This window comes from Lagenorhynchus albirostris, chromosome 10, assembly GCF_949774975.1.
Source record: "Lagenorhynchus albirostris chromosome 10, mLagAlb1.1, whole genome shotgun sequence".
NCBI classification, from domain to species: Eukaryota; Metazoa; Chordata; class Mammalia; order Artiodactyla; family Delphinidae; genus Lagenorhynchus; species Lagenorhynchus albirostris.
In genome coordinates this window covers 78,794,214-78,810,068 of record NC_083104.1, presented here as the reverse complement: position 1 = coordinate 78,810,068, position 15,855 = coordinate 78,794,214, and the positions used below count along the sequence as shown (strand labels likewise).

General features: G+C 42.8%; 1 protein-coding gene across 3 annotated transcripts in view; it reads right to left on the bottom strand.

Moving 5' to 3' along the window:
- Positions 1–15,855, bottom strand: part of PAQR8 (progestin and adipoQ receptor family member 8) — a 37,726-nt gene that overhangs the window by 8,797 nt on the left and 13,074 nt on the right. The window contains exon 2 of one of the 3 annotated variants that reach the window (XR_009542977.1): positions 10,738–10,984. The exons of the other annotated variants lie outside the window; for them this stretch is intronic. The gene's annotated coding sequence lies outside the window, so the exon portion shown is untranslated. Of the gene's footprint in view, positions 1–10,737; positions 10,985–15,855 lie in introns of those variants that run through there. 3 annotated transcript variants of the gene reach the window in all.

Here is a 15,855-nt window from a genome sequence, read left to right as displayed (position 1 = left end):
TATCCCCAAACCCGCCCTCTAGTCTCCAAACCACTTCACGGTGATAGTTTAAAAGCGGAGACTGATCACTACTCCCCTCCCCAAAGTCCCTCAAGAGCGCACCATTGTTTACCACACAAACTCTCAGCCTGTGCAAACAGGCCCTTCTGTAGACCTCCTTCCCAGGTCCTATTCCAGCCTCCTTTCCCAGAGCCCACACCCAGGCCACTTGGATGGCTTGGATCATAACACTGGGAGTTTTTCAAAGGTACAACACTGTCTATCTCCCCTGTATGCTTCTGCACACAAGGGCGGCTCCAGCAACCCCAGCTCATCAACACTCTGCCCAGGCGCCAGCTCTGCCTGTGGGCTTTCCTAACCCCAGGCTGGATGAGGGTGCCCCACCTACCCTGGCCTTGCCTCCCCATCACACTTCTCTCCTGGGGCCCTGACCCTTGGTGATGAGCTCACTTCCCACCACACCCAGCTGCTTTAAGGGCAGGGGCTGTGTGGCATGCAAGTTCCTATGTCTGAGATGATATGTGGCATATAAAATAATCATACACCTAATCGTGATTTACTGAACAAATAGTTCTTTAGGCCCAGACGTATGGCACCAATTTCCTCCTGTTCTGCCAGGTTAAGGGAAAAAAAGAAATAATGGTTTGCAAGTCGGGAAGTCTGGCTCTTAATATTTGCTCTATACAATGAGCTATGTGGCCATGCCCAAGACATTCAGCTACTCAGGGTCATTTTCCTCATAAACAAGGGTGGGTGGGAGATGATTTCCTGTCTCTCTACCTCTCAGGAAATAAAGAGAGTGGATAATAATAAAATGGGCAGTGGCTGAATGATGCTTTGAAAAGGCAAACCATGCACATTAAGGTACCAGCAATATTTGAACTAAAGAACACACAGAAGGGTTACAATTTAGTAATATATATATATATTTTTCTACCTTATAATTGATTTTAATGCAATCTTTGAAAATTGAAAAGGAATTTAATGTTTTTGGTTACATTTCTGGGATTCTTCCAACTGCTTTATTAAGAGCTTTAATTAGATTTAGATTATAATGGGATTGGAATTAAAAGTTCTATTTCTTGAGTACAACAACATCTACACCATGAATTCAGTTAACATTCACAAGAAAGTGTTATAAAATGTTACATCATGCCTTGGACTATTTAGGGGTCCAATCTTAAAGTTTTATCTCAGGTCCTCCTTTAAAACTATTAACAATGCTAATAGTTTTACACCTAGAGTATGCCGTCTAAAAAAAACTAAAAGCTCCATGTTTGCGAAACGGACATAGTTTGGTACTGATGACATTTTATCTGGAGGCCAAATAGAGGACTCTAAAGCAATGGTGTTCCCTGATCTATTACAAGGGCCCTATGGGAACTGACCACAAACTTGGAATAGCTGATTCCCTGGAGAAGCCCTGGGTGAGGAATTAGCAGTTCCAGCTCTACCACTGACTATGGGATTTTAGGCAAACCACTCAACTTCTCTACCCTTGTGTCTTTGTCCATAAAACTGAGGGTATCATCTCTATACGTTCTAATGCTAGAAATTCTATAATTCATCTGGACTATGTTTTGCTTCGTGCTGAAGATCCAGCAGTGTGCTGAAGTCACCAACAAACAGATCCTGTGACATCACCTCGTGTCACGGCCTCATGCAGATGTCAGGAAGGTGGCCTGCTGGTTGCTGGACAGAGAACAAAAGAACAGCAATTTCCATCAAAGACGGCAGAGAAACTCTTCCAGAATCCACAGAAGCCCAGCCTCCCACAATGCTGCAAAGCCATAAATGGCTGAGAAGGAACAGAAGCCAAAATGCCAGCTTGATGCCCATTTATAAGGCCTGGAACCCTGCTGTGAGCAGCCTCTGGTCTGACCAGAGACAGAGGTGGACTTGCAGTGGCCTCAGACAACCCCAGGACCTCCTCAGTCATCCATCAAGTGAGAGGCTGCTGGGCCCACACTGATCTTTGCAGCCACATCTGCCAAGTATCATACCACTGTTTATAAAGTCATATTTTAAAGAGCGGCAGAATCCTATTATGAGCGGATACACTTTTAACATGGATTCAGATCCACCCACCGTTAATGCATATCCACTCCGTATTTAAGAAAACCTAAAACACAAACAGCATTTCAACATCCAAAAATGGGAGATCTGATTTAATGATGATAAAATCTGTACAATAGAATATTACACACCCATTAAAATAATTATGTAGATATATTACACTTATTGTTATAGAGAGATACGCAGGACATAAACGTGTGCTCCGTTTGTTTCTCACTGCAGTCTCCCCGACACTTAAAACAGTGACTGACCAGCACATAGTAGATGCTCAACAAAGATTTGCTGAATAAATACATGAATGAAAGACATTAGTACAAGGAAGAAGCAAATTAAAAGTATGCATCCCGTTTTTGTAAAGATATACCTATGGCACAGAAAAAGTATGGAACTGCAAATAATCAAGACATTGATACAGATATTGCTAAGTGGTGGGATGATGGGAATTTTACTTTTCATCTGGAGTCGATATTATTGTTATTAGTACTTTTGACGATGAATATTTACTACTTTTGTAAATGAAGTTACTGCTATTCAACAAATAGGAATATTTGACAGAAATCTGTAAAAACTGGTAAAACGATTAATTAGTACAGTTAATTAGTACATCCTCCCCCCACCTGCCAAAACACCCCAGCATTATAAAGGAATACATACTTATTTGTATGATTCTGTGGATTTTGAGCTCAACTAGTTAGCAGATCATGTAATAAAGTTATTGTCAGGAGTGTCAACTAGAGAAAAAACACACAACCTAAAAGCTGAGAATTATGTTTTATTCAGGGACCTTACTGAGGACTATAGGCCAGGAGTCAGCCTCTCACATACTCTGAGGATCTGCTCCAAAGAGGTGAGGGAGGAGCCTGGATATATTGGAGTTTCTGTTGGAAAAACAACAACAACATGTAGCAGAACATCGCAAGATCACTGCTAATCTCGAAAAACAGACATCTCAAGTTAATGATTTTAGTGCTTTTCTATGTATGGGCAGATGCAAAGAGTCTGGGCTCATTGAAATTATTCCTCTGATATGCATCTTAACTATGTAGGGCCAGTATCCAGTTTCTCTCCACCCTGAATTCCCCTCAGGGCTCACCGCAGGGGCAGCTGCAGTGGATGAGGGCTTGATGGTGGACAACATTCACTGTTTACTGGAATGGCAGGCAACACTTTTTTGTCCGCAGGAGTAACCTAGCCATACTTGCCACCACGGAGGTAAGCTAATGGTCATGGGGCTGGGGGCGGGGGGGTTAAAGGGGAAAAAAATGTGTAACATCTGCTGGTAAAGCAGCAACCATGTTCTCTTAGCTTGGGAAAACCAGTATATGCAATATTGTCACAAGACTTTTCCCGCAGCGCACAAACCCAAACAGAGTTAAGAAGGGAGTCAATCCCCCACCTTGTGGGCACCTGGCGCGGCTGAACCCTGCCTATAAAAAAAGCGAGGCACACCTCTGTACCAGTGTGCCAGGAACACGTCACCTGGGCCCAGTGAGCCCTCCACCTCTGAACCTCTTCCTCTGTGGCTCCGCCTAACATGGACAGGAGAAAGAAAAGACAGCCTTATAATTTGCTGCTCTGCCCTGGCGATTTTTCTCTTTCTCCAGTTGGAACTCTCAGCTGGGATTCCTTGTATTTTCTTTTGTGTTACTTCCCATCCTTCCCACATCTCAGCTCACCTCCTCACTTGAGCAGGTACTATTTTCAAAACGCATCACTACAGACCCAGAATGCACCACCCACATGCAGTAAGGAGTATCTGTGTTTAATTCTAGCGGGAGAATTTGGAGGAGCTGGGAACAGTTTAGAATGCGTTGAGCGGTCTAAGGTCAACGGCCAGGCTGGCTGGTATGGTGATTCCTTTCCTTCAGGGACTGCTTGTTTGGGTAAAGGTAAGCTCTGATGTCAGAACGGCCTGTTAATTAAAGCCTGGGGACAGGAAGCCTCCCAGGACTTTCCACAAGAGTGTAACCACTGGCTTCATTCGGCATGGTCTGGCTTCAGCTATGCAGCCTCTCGCCTGTAGGAAGCTTCATCACCTATCGGCAAACCTGCTGGGACCCGGGCCAGCCCAGGTGAACTCCGAAGAGAGCCGCAGATTGCCATTGGCAGGAAATCAATATTGGAAATGTACTTTCCATAGAAGAATCTGATAACCAAGGAAAGCCAGGTTGGTGCGCTGTGTAAGGAGTTCGGCGTTTCCTAGCAATTCAACGTTAACCCCTTTGCAGCTAATGCTGTACACCCTCCTGGTGGTCCCAAGACCCCAGCTTTTTATTTGCTACCAAGAATCAAGCAGGTCGCTTCATTCTCAGTTTCCCTTTAGACAGCCTCAAGGCCTTAGTTCAATCCCACATTGGTCATGAAGTTTTCTCCAGGTCATCTTAATTTCTCTCCTCCCGGAGTGCTTACCTACCTACTCCTCCACACGTTTCGGTTAGCAGAACGTCTGCACTTATGTGCTACTTCCCTGCTGTGTGTGCAGAGAGCCCTCCTGGGTTGCAAGCTCCCTGAGACAGAAACACGGACCTACCCCTCCTTTATTCCTCCTATCAGCAATTATCAGAGGAAAGGTGGCCCAGAATGTGTCAATGGATGATTGTTCAGAAACAGAGTGAAAGAAGACTCTCCTTTGGCCCTCTTTGCTTCTAAAGGTAAAACCGGTGAGATTTTAGACAAGGAACATGTTAGGGATTTTTCAACAGGAAACAACATCTGACTTGGATGTTGTTTATCTGGGTGTAGTTCATCCACTTGGGAGGTATCCATAACAATATTTAAATTGTTCACCGGATTTCCAATCACCAGATGACTTTTAGTCTATTTCCTCCTATCATTGGTACTTTTGTGCCCAAGAATGCCTAAGCAAAGATGCAGGGAAGGGAGGCCAGGCAGAAGAAAACTAAAGTAAAAGAACATTGAGGCAGAAGAAAACTAAAGCAAAAGAACATTGGAGCAGGAGTTAGGAAACCTAGTTTTTTATTCTCATTGCATAGAAAAAAGCAGAACAGACTGTCCTGGTTCCCTGAACAAGACACACACTTTGCATCGCCAAGTACCCCTCTATGCCTGGCAAACCCTGCTTCTCTCTCAAATCCAGGCTCAGCTATAACCTCCTCTGTGAAGTTTAGCAACAGACTCAAGCAGAATTAATCACAACCTGTTATACATCCCCTTAGCCTTATGATATAGCTGGTTGTAGGTGTGCCTTCTTTACATTAAATTGTGAAATTCATTGAGTTGCACAAGGTAGTCACTCAAGGCATTAAAAAAATCTATGTTTGTGTTACTTAATTGTGAGAATAACTGAGGCATGGAGAATTTTTTTTGAGTTTCCACTATTATCTTTTTATGTATATAAAAATTTGCATTTTTAATTTTTTAAAAATAATTTTTATCGAAGTATAGTTGATTTACAATGTTGTGTTAGTTTCAGGTGTACAGCAAAGTGATTCTGTTATACATACATATATATATTCTTTTTCAGATTTTTTCCATTATAGGTTATTAGAAGATATTAAATATAGTTCCCTGTGCTATACAGTAGGTCCTTGTTGGTTATCTATTTTATATATAGTAGTGTGTACGTGTTAATCCTGAACTCCCCCGCCCCGAGACACAGAGAATCGAAGTGATCTATTCACAGCTCTAAACCGAATCAGCCCTAAGGTAGGGGCACTGCTTCTGACTTTCGTGCTCAAGAGCCCAGCCACCTAGGTCTCCGAGAAAGAAAGCCCATAAAACACAAATGGAATAGGAAGAGCTGGATAAGACGTGGGAGCCCGTCTGCCTGTGAGCTGACAGCAGGCTAGGAATCCTGACTCCCGCTGGGACATCTGGCTATGTTGTCCAGAGCCCTCTCCCAGGACAGTCCAGGAGGCTCTCCTAAGGGAACCCCTCTCCACTACGGCCTTTTCTACAATTTGAAGGAGAAACTCATAATCAGTAGCTGAGCTGGTTAAAAATCCTTAGTTATTCCACAGGCGAGTTTCATCGGTAAAGTTGATTATTCAGTTCAGACCAACAGCTGTGAACCCTTGCACTGCTCTGGTCTTCATCTCCATCCTGTTACAACCCGGCTTGCAACAAGGCGGTCGTGGTTTCTCACTCGTAGTTACTCGAGCTCCAGGATCTCAGATTTGACATTCCTCCTTCCTGATCACAATGCTCCTAATTTCCACCTGGACTATTTCCTCATACCAGTTCACAGGCTCCAGGCTCCTCCTAACCCCAGCCCTTCTGTCTTACTTCACCTGCTTCACCTGCCCCACTGCCATCCCAACGTGCCAGCCCCTTTGCTTCTACCCTGGAGCACTCCACGCCTGCCACCCAGCCCCACCCTGATGACATCGAATTTTTCTGTTTCCCTCACCAGTACTGTGAACTGCTATAAAAAGGCATCAAACATTATGAGACCATGTTGTATCCGTGCCTTTTAACCTCAACAAGACTTCACTTTATCCATCTGGAGATCCCATCAGCATCTTAAGCTTTGTGTGTTTAAAACCAAACTTTTGCTGGGACTTCCCTGGCAGTCCAGTGGTTAAGCCTTCACACTTCTACTGCAGGGGGCGTGAGTTCCATCCCTGGTCAGGGAACTAAGATTCCACATGCCGAGTGGCACAGCCAAAAAAAAAAAATAAAAAGCAATCAAGGGCTTCCCTGGTGGCGCAGTGGTTGAGAGTCCGCCTGCTGATGCAGGGGACACGGGTTCGTGCCCCGGTCCAGGAAGATCCCACATGCAGTGGAGCGGCTGGGCCCATGAGCCATGGCCACTGGGCCTGCGTGTCCGGAGCCTGTGCTCCACAATGGAAGAGGCCATTGCGGCCAACAGTGAGAGGCCCACGTATCGCAAAAAAAAAAAAAAGCAATCAAAAACTCAAACCTCGGCTGTGCCTAGTTCTGTTACCAGTATGACCAATCTCCTAGTCACCAAGCCTTGAAATCAAAGTGAAATTTCTCCTTTTCCTCCTTCCCTCACATTCCAGTCATCAAATCCTGCCCCCTCCCTTTTTGTTTAAATTGCAGTATATTCCTTCTCTCACTCCCCTGCAGGCTGGTACACTGTCCCAGCTAAACCATGATGATAACCTCCTAAACGACCTCGCCTCCTCCAGTCTCTGGCCACAGTTCCGTCTGATTTGATTCAGCTAAAGTTCAGCTCTGATGAGGATAATGCCCCAAAGCTGCCGGGAGCCCTCTCCTCTCTGCCAAGTAAAGCTCAAATCCCTGAGGCTGCCGTCAAACTCCTCCCTGCCCTGATCCACAGCCTTAACATTATCCACTGTCGATTTCATGAAGAACAAAACAGAGTGAAGAGAACGGAACATGTCAGGGTGCACCTCACACATTAAGGATAAGTACTGTCATGAAACTCCTGGTTCCTAAAATAAAATAGATTTCTTACTAAGGGTCACATTAAAGTTCGAAAACCATTGATCTATATACCATTTACTATTCCTAAACATGCCCTGTGACTTTCATTTTGAAATTACAAAATACTTCAAATATACAGAAAAGTATAAAGGATGATACGACAAACAATTGCTTGTCAAATCTTATGTCATATTTACTTCAGATTTTACTTTTTAAGAAGTTTTTTAAAGGTATTTAAAAAAATTTTATTTTTGGCTGCATTGGGTCTTTGTTGCTGTGCATGGGCTTTCTCTAGTTGCGGTGAGCGGGGGCTACTCTTCGTTGCAGTGTGCGGGCTTCTCATTGCGGTGGCTTCTCTTGTTGCAGAGCACGGGCCCTAGGCGCCTGGGGTTCAGGAGTTGTGGCTCGCGGGCTCTGGAATGCAGGCTCAGTAGTTGTGGCGCACGGGCTTAGTTGCTCCGCAGCATGTGGGATCTTCCCGGATCAGGGCTGGAACCCGTGTCCCCTGCATTGGCAGGCGGATTCTTAATCACTGTGCCACCAGGGAAGCCCTACTTCAGATTTTAAAATATATTCATGATCCAGAGAAAACTCTAATTCGAAAAGATACATGCACCCAGTGTTCATAGCATTACTATTCACAGTAGCCAAGACATGGAAACAACCTAAATGTCTATCAACAGATGAATGGATAAAGAAGATGAGGTAAATATACAATGGAATATTACTCAGCCATAAAAAAGAATGAAATAATGCCATTTGCAGCAACATGGATGGATCTAGAGATGATCATACTAAGTGAGGTAAGCCAGAAAGACAAATACCATATATTACTTATATGTGGAATCTAAAATATGCTACAAATGAATTTATTTACAAAACAGAAACAGACTCCCAGACATAGAAACAAATGTACGGTTACCAAAGGGGAAAGGGGTGGGGGAGGGATAAATTAGGAGTTTGGGATTAGCCGACACAAACTACTATATATAAAATAGATAAGCAAAAAGGTCTTACTGTATAGCACAGGGAACTATAGTCAATATCCTGTAAATAAACCATAATGGAAAAGAATATGAAAAAGAATGTACATATATATATATATATATATGAATCACTGCTGTTCACCAGAAACTAACATAACATTGTAAATCAACTATACATCAAGTAAAAAATATACATATGCATGTATATAAATATATGCGTGTACGTATATATGTGTATGTGTGTGTATATATATGTATGACCGTGTGTACGCATGCCTGTATGTATCATCTATGCCTATAACGCAGGTAACTGGGACCTAGCCTCCTATAATCACTCATTCCTTTCCTTCCTCCCCAGCAGCAGCCACTATACACTGAACCTGGTGTTTTTCATCTCCACTAATGTTTTCATATGAAAACATTATGAGATTATAAAATTATATAACTACATGTAATGATATAATAAAAAATCATAAAATTAAAAATCCAGGGCTTCCCTGGTGGCGCAGTGGTTAAGAACCCGCCTGCCAATGCAGGGGACACGGGTTCGAGCCCTGGTCTGGGAAGATCCCACATGCCGCGGAGCAACTAAGCCCGTGCGCCACAACTACTGAGCCTGCGCTCTAGTGCCTGCGAGCCACAACTACTGCAGCCCATGCACCTAGAGCCCATGCTCCACAACAAGAGAAGCCACCACGATGAGAAGCCCGCACACTGCAACGAAGAGTAGCCCCCGCTCGCGGCAACTAGAGAAAAGCCCGCGCGCAGCAACGAAGACCCAATGCAGCCAAAAATAAATTAATTAATTTTTAAAATTAAAAATAAATAAATAAAAATAAAAATCCATAAACTATATATATTGTTTTGGATATTTTAACCTTTATATAAATTTTGCACCTAACTTCCTGCAGCCTTCTTTCTTTCATTTAATGTTTTGTGTTTTTTCCATATTAATTGCTACATGATTCTCTAATTGATTCATTTTCTCTGCTGAATATTTTCCAAATACCCCAATTTATTTGTCCATCCTCCTGTGGACAGACATGCAAGTTATTTCCTGTATTTGCTATGACAAACAAGGCTGCAGTGTGGTCTTCTTAGCTGTGGGTCTAGAAGGGGGATTCCCCTTCAGGTCTTAGGCCAGGCTGTTCCCTTTACCTGGAAGGGCCTCCTCCCTATCTCTACCTTAGAAAACCTCACCCATTCCTGAAGGCACCTCTCAGAGGGTGATTCCTCCACGCCTTCCGATCTACCCAAAGCAATATCCCTTCTCCTGCAAGCTGCAAGTTTGTGTCACAAAATGATGTCATCACATATAACTTTGTCCTGTGGTTGTTTGGGTACTTCTGTATCCCTAGCAGGCCTTACGGGCAAGCACTGTCTCATGTGGCATTAAATTCCCTCCCCGCAACTTAGAGCCCGGCACGTAGACTTGCCCAGAGTAGACCCTCAATGAATGAATGTGGAGTCCACTGAACTTTCCTTCCTTCTTCTGCTACTAAGTACTGCTATCACCACAGAATGACTTATATCTAATGACAACAGTATATACCTAAAGGGTGCTACCTTCCCATGAATTATCATTTCACCACCAAGAGAAGCCTGTCTCTACCGTCCACACTCTGTGTTGGGAGAAAATGGATGTAGAGGGGGACACTCAGCTTGATAACCACCAAGGGCCAAATGCCTGTAGGCAGCTGCTTGTGCATAAAGATCAAGAAAAATATTCTTCCTCCTCTCTTCAAAGCTCCCAAGATACCACGTTTATGCCAAAAATTTTATAAGAATTTTGTTCAGGGAGTTCCCTGGTGGCCAAGTGGTTAGGATTCCGGGCTTTCATTGCCGTGACCTGGGTTCAACACCTGATCGGGGAACAGAGATCTCACAAGCCGTGTGGCATAAAAATAATTTTGTTCAGAACTAAAAGCAAACATTGGGCAGATAAGAGCGTTACCAAAACACGGGTTGGGGGGTGAGGATGGGGCTAGTTTTGAGCTTGGTGCTGTGCTTCTTCAGTCAACCTATGCTCATTGCCATCAGCGTAGACAGGACTTAGAGAGGAAGTATGCTTCCCCTCCCTTCACCTCGCCCCTGCAACTTTAGCAATGATCGTGCAACTTTAGTCTGGGGAGAGAGTCACAAACAGCATGTGTGTTTTCAGTGGCTGCTGGTGTGGCTTCAGAATCCTCGCCTGAGGCCAGGATCGTGAAGGGGCAAAGGTGCCTGATACCTACAGATGTTCATCTCCCCTCCAAGTTCAGTGCCGTGGAGGTGGGGGCATGGTGACAGATTTCTTCCTGATTCCAAAGTAGAGATTCATGCTCATTGTACTTCTTTTTGATGGAAAAAAGATTAAAAAATGAGATGTGAAAAAAATCAATTCAAGAATCCACTGCTGCAAACCTCTTTCAATTTTTTTCATGAGTACAGAGTAGTGGCTTAAATGATGGTAAGTTGATACCTCTCTATACCAGCCTCATAAATTAGTAATGTAACATGTCCAGATCACAGGATTTTTCTAAGCAGCTCACCATTCCATGCCATATGACCTACCAGATGGAGAAAAACAGAAGTAAGTACTCTTGAGCTGCACTGCCTAGTTTTGGGTTGACAGAAAGCTCAGCTGAAGCCCTGAAAATCCTAGTCTTATGGAGTTTAAAACATGTATTGGAAATGGGCTAAACAACAACATGCAAACTTCGGTGTAATTAAAAAATCAAACTCCTGACTGTTGTTTCTAGGTTATGGAGTTTGACTGTAGAAAGGGCCAAGTATAAGAACAACCATTTCTCTTTACTGTAATATAACCTCAAGTCTCAGATGACATCTGATTATAATCTGTGCAAAGTGCTACCGGAGTGCCTGGATTGTTTTTCCAGTTGAGTTGAAATGCCCATGTCCACAGTTTCTGCGTCAGCTGCCCACCGCTCGTGAACTTTACAGATACACACCACGTGATCATTGCCCGGGCCTCGCCACACATCATCTGGGGGCCCTGGACGATCTAGACACCGACTGTAATCACAGCCGAGGGACAGACAACTCCTTCCAGGCCTTGCTCAAATCTCACCTTCTCAAGGAGGTGCAGACAAAAAATGTTGCCTGCCACTGCAGTAAACAATGAATGCTGCCCACCAGCAAGCTGTCAGTCACTGCAGCCGCCCCTACAGTGAGACTTGAGGGGAATTCAGGGTGGAGAAAAACAGGATACTGGCCCTACAGAGTTGAGATGTACATCTACGGAATAATTTCAATGAGCCCAGACTCTTGTATCTTCCCATGGATAGAAAAACACTGAAATCATTAACTTGAGATGTCTGGTTTTTGTGACTAGCAGTGATCTTTTGATGTTCAACTACGTGTTTTGTTTTGTTTTGAGCAAAAACTCCCATATATCCTGGCTCCTGCCTTACCTCTTTAGAGCAGCAGATCCTCAAAGCTGGCTGAGAGGCTATCTCCTGGGTTATAGTCAGCCCTCGGTGAGGCCCCTGAATAAAACTTAACTTGCAACTTTTAGGTTGTGCGTTTTTCTTCAGTCGAAAGGGGCCTCCCCACTTCCCTATTGATCTAATACTGCATTTGCACCCTCCCGAGCTCTCTAGAACCCCGATACTCTGCTTTACTCTTTTTTTGGTTTTCTATTGTACTTTTCACCTTGTGACCTAATGTATTATAGTCTTTCTCATATTTTTAAAAAAATTGTGGTACATACACCTAACATAAAATTTCCCATCTTAACGCTTTTTAGCTGTACAGTTCAGTAGTGTTAAGTACATTCACATTGCTGTGCAACCATCACCAACATCCATCTCCAGAACTCCCTTCATCTTGCAAAACTGGAATTCTATACCCAGTAAACAACAATTCTCCAATTCCCACTTCCTCCAGCTCCCGGCAAACATCCTTCTACTTTCTGTCTCTATGAATTTGACTACTCCAGGTACCTCATATAAGTGGAATCATACAACATTTGTCTTTTTGTGTCTTATTTCACTTAGCATAACGTCCTCCAGGTTCACCAATGTTGTAGACCATGTGTCAGAATATCCTTCCTTTTTAAGGCTGAATAATATTCATTGTATATATACACTATATGAATATGTATATACTCATCCACTGATGTACTTTTAGGGTGCTTCCACCTTTTAGACTATTGTGAATAACACTGCTATGAATGTAAGCGTGCAAGTATTTCTTTAAGATTGCTTTCAGTTCTTATGGGTATATACTCAGAAGTGGAATTGCTGGATCATTGGTAATTCTATTTTTTAAGTTTTTGAGGAACTGCCATACCATTTTCCACAGTGAGTGCACCATTTCACATTCTCACAATAGTGCAAAAGAGTTCCAACTTCTCTGCATCCTTGTCAACACTTGTTATTTTCTGGCTATTGACTGTAGCCACTCTAATGGGTATGAGGTTAATATATTATTTTTATTTATTAAGTTTATTGTCTGTCCTAGCCCTGCTGCTGGCCCAGAATATAAGCCCCATTAGCAGAGGTATTTTTGTCTGTTTGTTCACTTATGTATCCCCTGGTACCTAGAACATTACTTGGCTTATACAAAAAGTGTTCAGTAAATATTTATTGTAAGAATGAGTGAACAAATGGATGAATGAAAGAAAGACATACTAAAAGTATACTGGCTTTTACCTTCCTTGTTTCTATGTCAAAATCTCAATCTTGGCTTTGACCATCATAATATATATATATGAACCTCCATGGATGAACCTGGAGGACATTATGCTAAGAGATGTAAGCCGGAGACAAAAAGACAAATGCTGTATGATTCCACTTATATGAGGTACCTACAGTAGTCAAATATATATATATATATATATAGATATAGATATATAGATGTGTGTGTGTATGTATGTGTGTGTGTGTGTATATATATATAGATGTGTGTGTGTGTGTATATATATATATATATATATATATATATATATATATATATATATAAAACCTTTATCCAAGCTACTTAGGACATTTTTCTTTTGGCTGAGCCATGAGGCTTGTGGGATCTTAGTTCCCTGACCAGGGATCGAACCCGGGCCCCCTGCAGTGGAAGCACGGAGTCCTAACCACTGGATCGCCAGGGAATTCCCCCTTAGGACCTTTTGAAAGCATTTGCTGAGTTTACTATGTGCCGTTATTATGTTCAATATTATTCAGATGGAAATTCTGAAGCACCTGGAGTTTAATTTGTTTTTGACAGCTGACAAGAAATCCATAAGAAAACCAAGGAGAGAACCCGTAGTACACAGAAAACTTAGTCATTACATGGAATGGGGCTTATTTAATGCCCACAAGGTTATCTCTGCTCAGCTGTAACAAAGATACCTCAAAATGAATACAACCCACAGAGAGAATTGAGCTTCCTCCACTAAACCTATTTCTATCCCATGTTCCTTGTTTCTGTTCAGTAAATCGCTTCAGCCAGGTGCTCAAGTCAGAAACCAGAGATATATTTTTCCCTCATCTTTACCTGGTGCTCCTCTTTATCTAGTCGCCAGTAATAGTTATTATAGTAACTCAGTATAAGGAGCACTTATTCTACGCTGGGCACCGTTCTAAGTTCTTTGCATGTTATTAACTCACAATCATTCCTTACAACTCTATGACATGGGATTTATTCTTCCTACCTACTGTACAGATGAGGAAAGAGGTTAAGTGTCTTGCCCAAGGTCACCTAGACAGGAAGTAGTGGAGCCAGAATCCAGAACCAGGTAGGTTCACTCCAGAGGCCATGCCCTGAATGTCTACCCTATTCAGGAAGTGCTTTCCGTTCCAATCTCATTTATTGAACATCATTCTAAAATGCTGTGTAAGTGATAATTTTGATAATTCAGAACTGTCCAGGTCCTTCATCTCCTTCTGGATGTCAGCGGTCATGACGCAGCTTGGATGATGGAGGTACCAATGGTCAAGAAGACTGGACGGTGCCTGTGGTTAACCTAAGGATTTACTGGGAAGTTGTTCTTAAATAAAAGTTCTAACAGGACTTTATTTTCTTGTGTTTTGATGTTTTTGTCTTCAAAGTAGAATATGTCAGTAAATATTAGCTTAAGTGAAGACTTTGATTAATCAAAGCTACCCTGAAGTAGATACTCGGTCATTAATATCAACAAGCCACAGCCATTATAAACACCATTAAGAAACAGACAACTTCTCCTTCTTTGAAGTTGTATTGATCTTGGAGGTAAAGTGAGCTGCAAGGCAGAAGGCCCAAATCCTACTCTCCTCAAATTAAATGAATCACATACTTAAAAATAAACCACAATCCTTCTGGCACCAGTAGCGCCATCTGTAAACTTAGAATATTAAAGGCCAACAATTTGATATTTCTGAATTAAAGTTGAAGGAAAAAAAAAAAGAATGTCATTACAAGCCTAAAACAAGATGACTACAGGTCCAAAAAGTGTCACTTCCAAGTTTTAAGCTTATTCAGTGTCTAATAGCCAATTATATAAGCTCACCATCAAGTCAGCATTCAAATAAGATGCTTTTAAACTCCAAAAGAGTGCGTTTTCAAGTCCCAGGGTGCCGGTAGAAAACAAAAGACACAGTACCAGCCAGAAGCTATTCCAGCAAGTTTCACAGATCATATGGTCTTGGGAAGAGACAAGCACTTATTGTTACGAGAAAAGTTCAAGGTCAGCACAGTACTTGCAGTTCCACTGCCCCAGTGCTCCCTTCCACAAAGGATTGTAGTATCTACTGAAAAGTTGCAATTATTCCCCAGCTCGCTATTTCAGCCTCACAGGCCACTTATCCCCACCAGAGAATTCAAATACTTTGGACGTTCCTGAATAACAACAGCAAATGATGTTTTTTGGCTTATTTTATATGATGTCCTAAAAGACGGAGAAAGGAAAGAATAACAGTAAGCCAGGGGCTTCCCTGGTGGCGCAGTGGTTGAGAGTCCGCCTGCCGATGCAGGGGACACGGGTTCGTGCCCCGGGTCCGGGAAGATCCCACGTGCCGTGGAGCGGCTGGGCCCGTGAGCCATGGCCGCTGAGCCTGCGCGTCCGGAGCCTGTGCTCCGCAACGGGAGAGCCCACAACAGTGAGAGGCCGCAAGAAAAAAAAAAGTACACACTTAGGAGAGGGATTCTAAATCTAACCTGATTTTTTGAAAAATACCTTTAGAATACTTGGTCAATCTAATGCGTTCTTTGACCTATACGGTTTTCCCCCTCTCCCTTCTTCTGCCCTCACTATACTGTTGAGATTTCTGAAATGGAAAAAGTACCTCTGCCGGTCCTTGCTGGTAAGTCAGAGCACTCCAAAATGAGCTTTTTCTTGCGAAAAGACTTTTCTTGACGTTTTCTTGTAAAAGAATGTACTGTTGATTAAAACAAGAGAAAACCACACTCACGCACACCAGCCTGATCTTAACCTCCCAGACAGCAGCTC